This window comes from Dromiciops gliroides, chromosome 1 (genome assembly GCF_019393635.1).
Source record: "Dromiciops gliroides isolate mDroGli1 chromosome 1, mDroGli1.pri, whole genome shotgun sequence".
NCBI lineage: Eukaryota > Metazoa > Chordata > Mammalia > Microbiotheria > Microbiotheriidae > Dromiciops > Dromiciops gliroides.
The window spans coordinates 78,406,060-78,415,082 of NC_057861.1; the positions used below are offsets into that span (position 1 = coordinate 78,406,060).

Here is a 9,023-nt window from a genome sequence, read left to right on the forward strand (position 1 = left end):
GTCTTTCTCCAGTTTGAATTCGGTGATGTTGAATAAGATGGGCTCTGCTACTAAATGCTTTCTTACATTCTTATACCCATAGGATTTTTCTTCAGTGTTACTCTTCTAATGCTTAATAAGATTTGAACTTGCACTGAAGGCTTTACCACATTGTTCACATTCATAGAGCTTCTCTCTAGTATGAATTATTTAATGTTGAATAAGAGTTGAGCTCTGCCTGAAGGCTTTCTCATATTCAATACATTTATAAAGTTTTTCTCCAGTGTGCATTCTCTAATGGTTAACCAAATGTGAGGTCTGACTGAAGTCTTTCCCACACTCATTATACTTATGTGGTTTCTTTCCAACATGAACCTTCTGATGTTTAATAAGATTTGAACTCTGAGTAAATGTTTTCTGGATTGTAGAATGCAGGAGAGGGAGTAACTTTCAATGATCCTGAAAGGTACATTTGGGGCCAGGTTGTGTAGTGTTTTATTTTGTTTTTATTTTTTTGCAGGGCAATGGGGGTTAAGTGACTTGCCCAGGGTCACACAGCTAGTAAGTGTTAAGTGTCTGAGGCCAGATTTGAACTCAGGTACTCCTGACTCCAGGGCCACTGCTCTATCCACTGCGCCACCCACCTAGCTGCCCTGTGTAGTGTTTTAAAAGATGAACAGAGGAGTTTATATTTTAATTGATTCTACAGACAATAGGAAACAATTGGAGTTGGTTAAATAGGAGAGTTACATAATCAGATATGTGCTTAAGTAAAATTATCTCATTAGAAATGTGTAGTATGGATTGAAATTATTTGAAATGAGACAGCAAAGATCTAGTTAGGAATCTGTTTTTATCATCTAAGAAGAGGTCAGATGTGAGAGATGTTGTAAAGGCAAAAATGGCAGGATTTGGCAGCTGATTGGGTATATGAAATGAGGGAGAGGGAAGAGTAGGGATGGTGGTACATTAAATAGAAATGGGGAAGTTTGAAGGAGGGTTTAGGAGGAATGATAATGAGTTCATTTTTAGATAGGTTGAGTTTAAGATGTCTATGGAACATCCAATTTGAAATATAGGCAATTGGGGCAGCTAGGTGGCACAATGGATAGAGCACCGGCCCTGGATTCAGGAGGACCTGAGTTCAAATCCGGTTTCAGACACTTGACACTTACTAGCTGTGTGACCCTGGGCAAGTCACTTAACCCCAATTGCCTCACCAAAAAAAAAGAAAAGAAAAGAAATATAGGCAATTGATGATACAGAACCAGCTACCTGCTGTGTAGTGTTAACCTTCTCTCCTTTCATACAACACTACCTGCTGTGTAGTGTTAACCATAGTGAAAGGAAAATAACCTTGAAATAAGAATTAGTAAATTTGGGCTCCAGTCCCAGCTCTGTCAAAACTAGCTATGTGAATTCAGTAAGTCATTTAACTTCTCTGATCTTCAGTTTACTCATGAGTAAAAATGCATGTTTTTGACTAGGTAATATGTAAGGTCCTTGCAGCTCTAGTGATCTATGACTGTGACTTTATAGTGGATTTGATTCTTCACAGTGGTATCTTATCTACATGTATTATCAAATCTAGTTTAAAGAAAAATTTGACTCCAACAAAACCTCTCATCCACCTTGAAAAAATCTTCTTGTATGTATACCATCCCTAAAGGCTACCACATTTCTTCAGTCTCCTGTTTATTTGTTCTGCCAGAAGCTTGTTCTCCAAATAAACTACTTAAAGTCAGTGACTATGTCTTATTTTCTCTGTATATTCCAGGCAAGGAGCACAAGACTGTGCAAAAGTTTTTTAGATTGATTTTTATTATTTTTACAATTAATAAGCATTTTCCCCTTCCCTTTTACTCCCCACACTGAGACAGCTAGGTAGTAAAGTGGATAGAACTCTGGTTCTGGAGTTAGGAAGACCTAAATTCAAATCTGGCTCCAGATACTAGCTTTGTGACACTGGGAAAGTCACTTAACCTCTGTTTCAGTTTCTTAAACTGTAAAATGGGGATAATAACAGCACCTATCCCACAGGGTTGTTGTGAGAATTAAATGAGATAATATTTGTAAAGCACTTAGCACAGTGCCTGACACATAATAAGTTCTATATAAATGCTTATTTTTTAAATCATAAAAGTATTTTATTATTATCCAGTTACATGTAAAGATAGTTTTTAACATTTGTTTTCATAAGATTTTTAGTTCTAAATTTTTCTCTCTCCTTCCCTTCCCTCTCCCCTCCCCAAGACAGAAAGCAATCTAATATAGGTTATACATGTACAATCACATTAAACATATTTCTGCATTAGTCATGTTGTGAAAGAAGAATCAGAACACAAGGGGAAACCTCAAAAAAGAAAAAAAACAGCCAAAAAGTAGAAACAGTATGGTTCAATCTGTATTCAGAATCCACAGTTCTTTTTTCTGGATGTGGAGAACATTTTCCATCATGAGTTCTTTGGAATTGTCTTGGATCATTGCAGTGCTGAGAAGAGCCAAGTCTATCACAGTTGATCATCACACAATGTTGCTGTTACTGTGTACAATGTTCTCCTGGTTCTGCTCACTTCACTCAGCATCAGCCCACTTAAGTCTTTCCAGGTTTTTCTGAAATCTGCCTGCTCATCATTTTTTTTTTTAGTGAGACAATTGGGGTTAAGTGACTTGCCCAGGGTCACACAGTTAGTAAGTGTTAAGTGTCCGAAGCTGGATTTGAACTCAGGTACTCCTGACTCCAGGGCTGGTGCTCCATCCACTGCACCATCTAGCTGACCCTGCTCATTATTTCTTACAGCACAATAGTATTCCGTTACATTCATATACCACAACTTGTTCAGCCATTCCCCAATTTAGGGGCATTCCCTCTATTTTCAACCCTTTGCCACCACAAAGAGATAAATGCTTATTTTTTCCCTTCCTTTCCCCATCTGAACAGTAAAACAAAAAGAAAAATAAAAGTCTCGTATTAAATATGCATAAGTAAACAAAATAAATTCCCATATCAGACAGGTGTAAAGGTGTATTTTGCAGTCTACATTTTAAATCCATATCCTCTTTGGGAAGAGGTAGATAGCATGCTTCATCTTCTGGAATTATAATTGTCATTGCATTGAACAGAATCTTTCAGAGTTGTTCTGTCCTTTTCCTTTTTCTTTGATCTCTTTAGGATATAAGCCTAGTAGTGATATTGATGGGTCAAAGGATATTCATAATTTAGTGACTTTGGGGACATAGAAATTACTTTTCAGAATGGTTGGACTAATTCACAGCTCTACCAACACTGCATCAGTGTGCCCATTTACCTGCAGCTCCTCTAACATTTGTCATTTTTCTTTTTTGTTATGTTGTCAGAATATGGGTGTGAGGTAGAACCTCAAAGTTGATTTAAATTGTATTTATTAATTAATTTGAAGCATTTTTTCCATTTGATTGTTTGATACCTTGGATTTCTTAATTTGAAAACTGACTGTTTTAGTTTCTTTTGGCCATTTAGCTATTAGGTAATCACTCAGACTTAAAAATTTAGAATTTATATAGCTTGCATATGAAACCTTTATCAGGAAGTTTCCTGTAAAGATTTTTTCTCTATTTATTTCTTTACTTTCTAATTTTAACTATTAGTTTGGGGTTTCTTTTTGTGCAAAGAATTTTAGTTTTACTTAATCTAAGTTGTCAATTTTATCTTTTCTGGTCTTCTATATTTAATTTTTGGTCATGAATTCTTCAGCTAGCCATAAATCTGAAAGGTAATTTGTTCCTTGCTTATGATATCACTATTATGTCCAAGTGTTGTATTTCATTTGAAGTTTATCTTGATATATTGATATAAACCTGATTTTTGCCAGACTTCTTTCCAGTTTTCCCTGTAGATTTTGTCATATAGTGAGTCTTTACTTCAGTAAATTGGGGTCTTTGGATTCATCAAGCACTATGTTACTATATTCCTTTCCTTTGTGTATCTAATTTGTTCTACTGATTGAACCTTTTATTTTTTAACCAGTACCAAATCATTTTGATAATTGCTGCTTTCTAATTTGAGATCTGATACTCCTAGTTCCCCTCTTTCCTACCCTTTTTTCATGAATTACCTTGAGATTTTTTACTATTTATTCCTCCAGATGAATTTTATTAATTTTTTTCCTAGCTCAATAAAATACTCCTTTGGTAATTTGAGTGGTATGGTACTATGTAGTAATTTAGGTAGTATAATTTTTATTATATTGTCTATACCTACCCACGAGCAATTTATATTTCTCCAGTTATTTAGGTCTGTCTTTTATTTTTATAATGAGTATTATAATTGAATTAATATAGTTACTGAGTACATCTTGGTAGAGACACTGTCCAATATTTTATATTAATATACAGGAATGTGGAAGAAGAGCGAAAATGATGGAAGATCTGGAAGAAGTACATTGAGTTCTCCACCCCACTGCTTCCCCCTACCAGGGCACAACTCCTCAAATGACCCAAAAAAATATACTAGATTGAATCCTGATAAGAAAAATCTAAGAAAAAAAGGAGTCATTTTTCCAGTGCAGGTTGGTATAAAGAATCAGAGAGTCCATAGATATTGAGGATTGAGATAAGCTAGGAATGGGTGCAAAGTATTCCATCTTAAGAAGTAGCTGTGTACCAGGGCAAGAAAAAGTCTCAGATCCAGTATCCACCCTAAACATGTGCAGAATGCAGGAAAAGGTACAAACTGGCAGCTCTGTTGCTCACTACCCAGTTCCAAGTCAGATTCAGGATGGACTGAGGAGAGGGCCTTTCCCTATTTGTAGTGTTCCAGAGTAAGTACCAGTCATGAACTTTAGACTGTACTTTTCACAAAATGCAAGTTCAAAAACAAGCAGCAGCTGAATGTCTCAGACACCAAGAGTGGAGCAGGGACTCAGTCCCAGGTTCTAGTCCAGTCTGAAGACTGCAGAAGAATAACCAGGGAAAGGATCCAATATGAAAAGGGGAGCCTAAAGTTCTATCATGGACCTCTTTGGCAATCTGGGGAAGACTAGGGTTCCCTTCTCAGAATATTTTAAATGCATATGAATATGTAGGATTACAAAGGAAATCAGTGTTAAGGGCTAAAATTCTAGCTAGTCTGTCTAAAATATCTAATGAGTGGTCACCAATAAATTATAAGCTTTAGCAAGAGTTAGACTTTTAAGCATTTATTAAGGAAAAGAAGAATTTGGTAAAGAGAGAGAGAAAGGCCTAGATTCCTATCTATTAAAGGGAGAGCACATTTCTAGCTCCGCTCTCCACCAGAGTCCAAAGGAAAGAGACCCAGAGTCAGCGCCAGTCTCTTCCTTCCTCCTCCCACTAGTCTGCATCACTTCCTCCCCGCCAAAGAAAAGACTCCTGGTCTTGCCCTCAAAGACCTTCGCTTCATGGGCAGAACTCTTCTACAGTAAGTATCCAGCAGGTGGCGTCATTCCAATCGTTACATCAGTTATATTGAAATAAAGATGTAGGGTTTTTTTTCTTATCCAGGTTCACAGACTTCCCTGAAATTCTCCAGAGACCCATTGGGTCCATGTATCCCAGGTTAAGAATCTTTCTATACCCTGTCAGTGTATTGAGGTGGAGATTATTATAATGAGACTGATAATCAATTTGTCCATACTATAAATATAACTGTCTTTTCTATCACTATTCAAGAGATACTTCCATGATGCTCTCCTTGTGGTCACTCACAGTATTGCAATAAAACTTGGGAAACTGAGTCACTGAGTCCTGTAATTCTTTTGGGACAACTCACGATCAATTTGATCACCATAATTCCATCCCACATCAATATTACTCATATTGCTCCTATAATGTACTTCCTTATGAAACCCTGGGTTAATAGGAGCAAAATGTCCTTCAACTGAATTCCAAACTGAACTCAGATAGGTAGCAGATAAAAGTCCCTACCTGGTGACTTCTTTTCCTTCAGGAGAGTAAATCCCTATCTTATAGGGACATCCTGTTGTCCTCATCCTTGCCAATCCCCTCCTTTTTTTGGAATCCTGTAATCTTATCACGATGCCTCTGTTATATCCATTCTTGTTACAGTATTTGCTTTGGGTTGATTTGTATCATGCTAATGAAGTTATTCTGTAACCTGTGAGTCAAGAAACCTTAAAAACCCTTAGAAAGAAGGGGAGCCTCCACATGATCATGTGTTATATTTCTTCTTGAGACAAAATATTAAATTGATATTGTTTTTTCTGTCTGTCTCTGATCTGGTTTATCTTGTAGGAGATATGTAAGTTCTCTCATCTGGTTCTTAACCATGTTCTCTGATCTGATTATTATATTTGTAGGAGGGGGCAGCTAGGTGGCACAGTGAATAGAGCACTAGCACTGGAATCAGGAGGACCTGAGTTCAAATTCAGGCTCAGACACTTGATACATACTAGCTGTGTGACCTTGGGCAAGTCACTTAACCCCAATTGCCTCACCCAAAAAAATATTTGTAGGAGGACAGGTATGGAAACAAATTGTAGGAGAAATTATAAGATATTATAATTTCTCTGATCTGTTTATTAATTTTTTAGGAGAGGCTAAAGATTAATTTCTCTGATCTGTTTGTAGGAGAATGCAGATACAAAAACTATATTTTAATATTCAACACTTGATATGTCCCAACCCCATAAAAGACTTTAAAAACTTATCTTGCCTCACCTACTTCCTGATCAGGTCTCCAAATACCTTGTTTTTCCCCAGGTCTTCTGCCCAGCATGTTACCTGATCAAACATTTTACTTTCTACAGTTTTCTCTCTATTTACTATTACCATGTCCTTTGTCTAGGCTATGTCTCTACTTTGTTTCTTTGCTTACCTATTCTCACCTTCCATCTTCTCTCAAGGTATGATGTCAATTTTAAGTGTTAGCATGGTTACATGCTAGTTAAACATTACTGGCTATCATAAGTCTGTTTCTATTCCATTATTTATTTTTTCTAAGCACAGAAAAACTGATGTTTGGTTTCTTGCTTCAGATTCTGAAGGCAGAACTGAGAATAAGCAATCAGATAAAAAAGAAGAAAATCTCAAAGTAGTAGAACTACATGGAGAAAACTTAGGATACTTATAAAATACTTTCCTCAGGAATCAGAACCTAGAGAATATTTTGAACCTGAAGGAAGCTGAAACATTTATCAGAAAAATTCCCCAAAAGTGGTTTTGAGGAAATAATTTTCTCAGGAGAAAGATCTCAGTAAAATAAATCTAACCCTCAAGAAAACCCTTTCAATAAACATTAGCAAAAAACATAATGAATTTGAGAGTAATTTCAGGCTAAATACTATGCTCATTTGAAATGCAGAGAGATATCAAAATAAAGAGCCCATGTATGTGATACTTGTGGCAAAAGCTTTAAACATAATTCATACTTTATTCAAGATCAGAGGATTCACTGTAGAGAGAACTCACACAAATGTGATGAATATGGGACATCTCTCAGTTAAGACTCAAATCTTAGAAAATGTAAAAACAGTCATATTAGAGAGAAACCATATAATATACTAAATATTTGAAAGCTTTCAGTTATATCTCCTAGCTTATTCAGCATCAGTTAAATCACACTGTAGAGAAATTTCTTAGATGTAGTGAATGTGGTAAAACTGTGCTCCTGAATTCACATCTTATTCAACATCAGAAAATTCACATTGGAGAGAAACCTTATAGATGTGGTGAATGTGGTAAAACCTTTAGTGTGAATTTATGACCTAATCAACATCATAAAACTCATAATAGAGAGCACTCATTTAAATGTAATAAATGTGAGAAGACATTCAGTCTCAGGTCACAACTTATTCAACACCAGAGAATTCATCCTGCAAAGAAACCTTTTGGATGTGATGAATGTGGAAATGCCTTTAATCAGAACTTACAACTTCTATTATAACAGAAAATTCATACAGGAGAAAGGCCCCATGCATGCAATAAATGTGGGAAAGCTTTTAAGCAGTGATCATTACTTATTAGACATCAAAGAATTCATATTAGAAAGGATTCCTATAAGTGTAATTAATGTGGAGAAACCTTCATTAAAAGTACAGACCTTCTAAATAAATGGGAGAGAAAATAAAAGGAAAAAAAAATCACACACCTTATTTTACACTAGAGAAAGGCCCTACAAATGCAATGAATGTGGGAAATCATTCTGTCAGAGTTCAGCCCTTAGCGCCAAATAATTTATAGTGGAACAAAACCAAACAAATGTAACAAGTTTGGGAAAACCTTTAGTTGGGGTTCACACATTATTAGCATCAGTTAATATGCACTGGAGAGAAATCATATAAATGTAATAAATATTTAGAAGCATTCACTTGCAGCTCAAGCCTTATCCTACATCAGAGAACTCATATTGGAGAGAAGCCCTATAAATACAATGAGTGTGGTAAAGACTTCACTCAGAATTCATATCTTATTCATCATCAAAAAATTCATACTGGAGAAAAACTCTATGGATGTGTTGAATGTTACAAATCCTTTGGTCAGAGCTCACAAATTATTCAGTATCAAAGAATTCATATTGGAGAAAAACCTTGTTGGTGTGTTAATTGTAGAAAGGCCTTCAGTCAAAAGTCACAACTTATTCTACATCAGAGAATTCATACTGGAAAAAAGCCTCATAACTGTGGTCCTCCAACTCCTTAATCAAGTGCCCTTCCCATTTAACCATGCTGTTTTCCTCTAATCTAGTCTAACAAGTATTTATTAAACATCTACTAAAGTCAAGGCAGCAAAGATCCAAAGACAAAAGTCTCTTCCAAAAAGATCATGTTTTACTGAGGACTACAACATATAACCAATAGTTTTAGAAATTCAGTTGACATATTCTGTTGCTCCTATCTCCACAAAGTCTTTCCCAGTTCATGATTTCCACACATTTGACACACACAATTTCCATATTTGACATCAAAAAGTTAAATGAGTTAATTAAATTATTTTAGTAAAGCAGCAGAATATAATACCACCACCATTCTCATCTATATTTTAACCTATCAGCAAGTAGCAAGGGGAACTGATAAAAATAGAAAAACTTT

The 9,023-nt window shown here is 35.7% G+C and overlaps 1 pseudogene; it reads right to left on the reverse strand.

Moving 5' to 3' along the window:
- Positions 1–1,201: 1,201 nt before the first annotated feature.
- LOC122737850 lies at positions 1,202–1,294 on the reverse strand (annotated as a pseudogene).
- Positions 1,295–9,023: the final 7,729 nt, after the last annotated feature.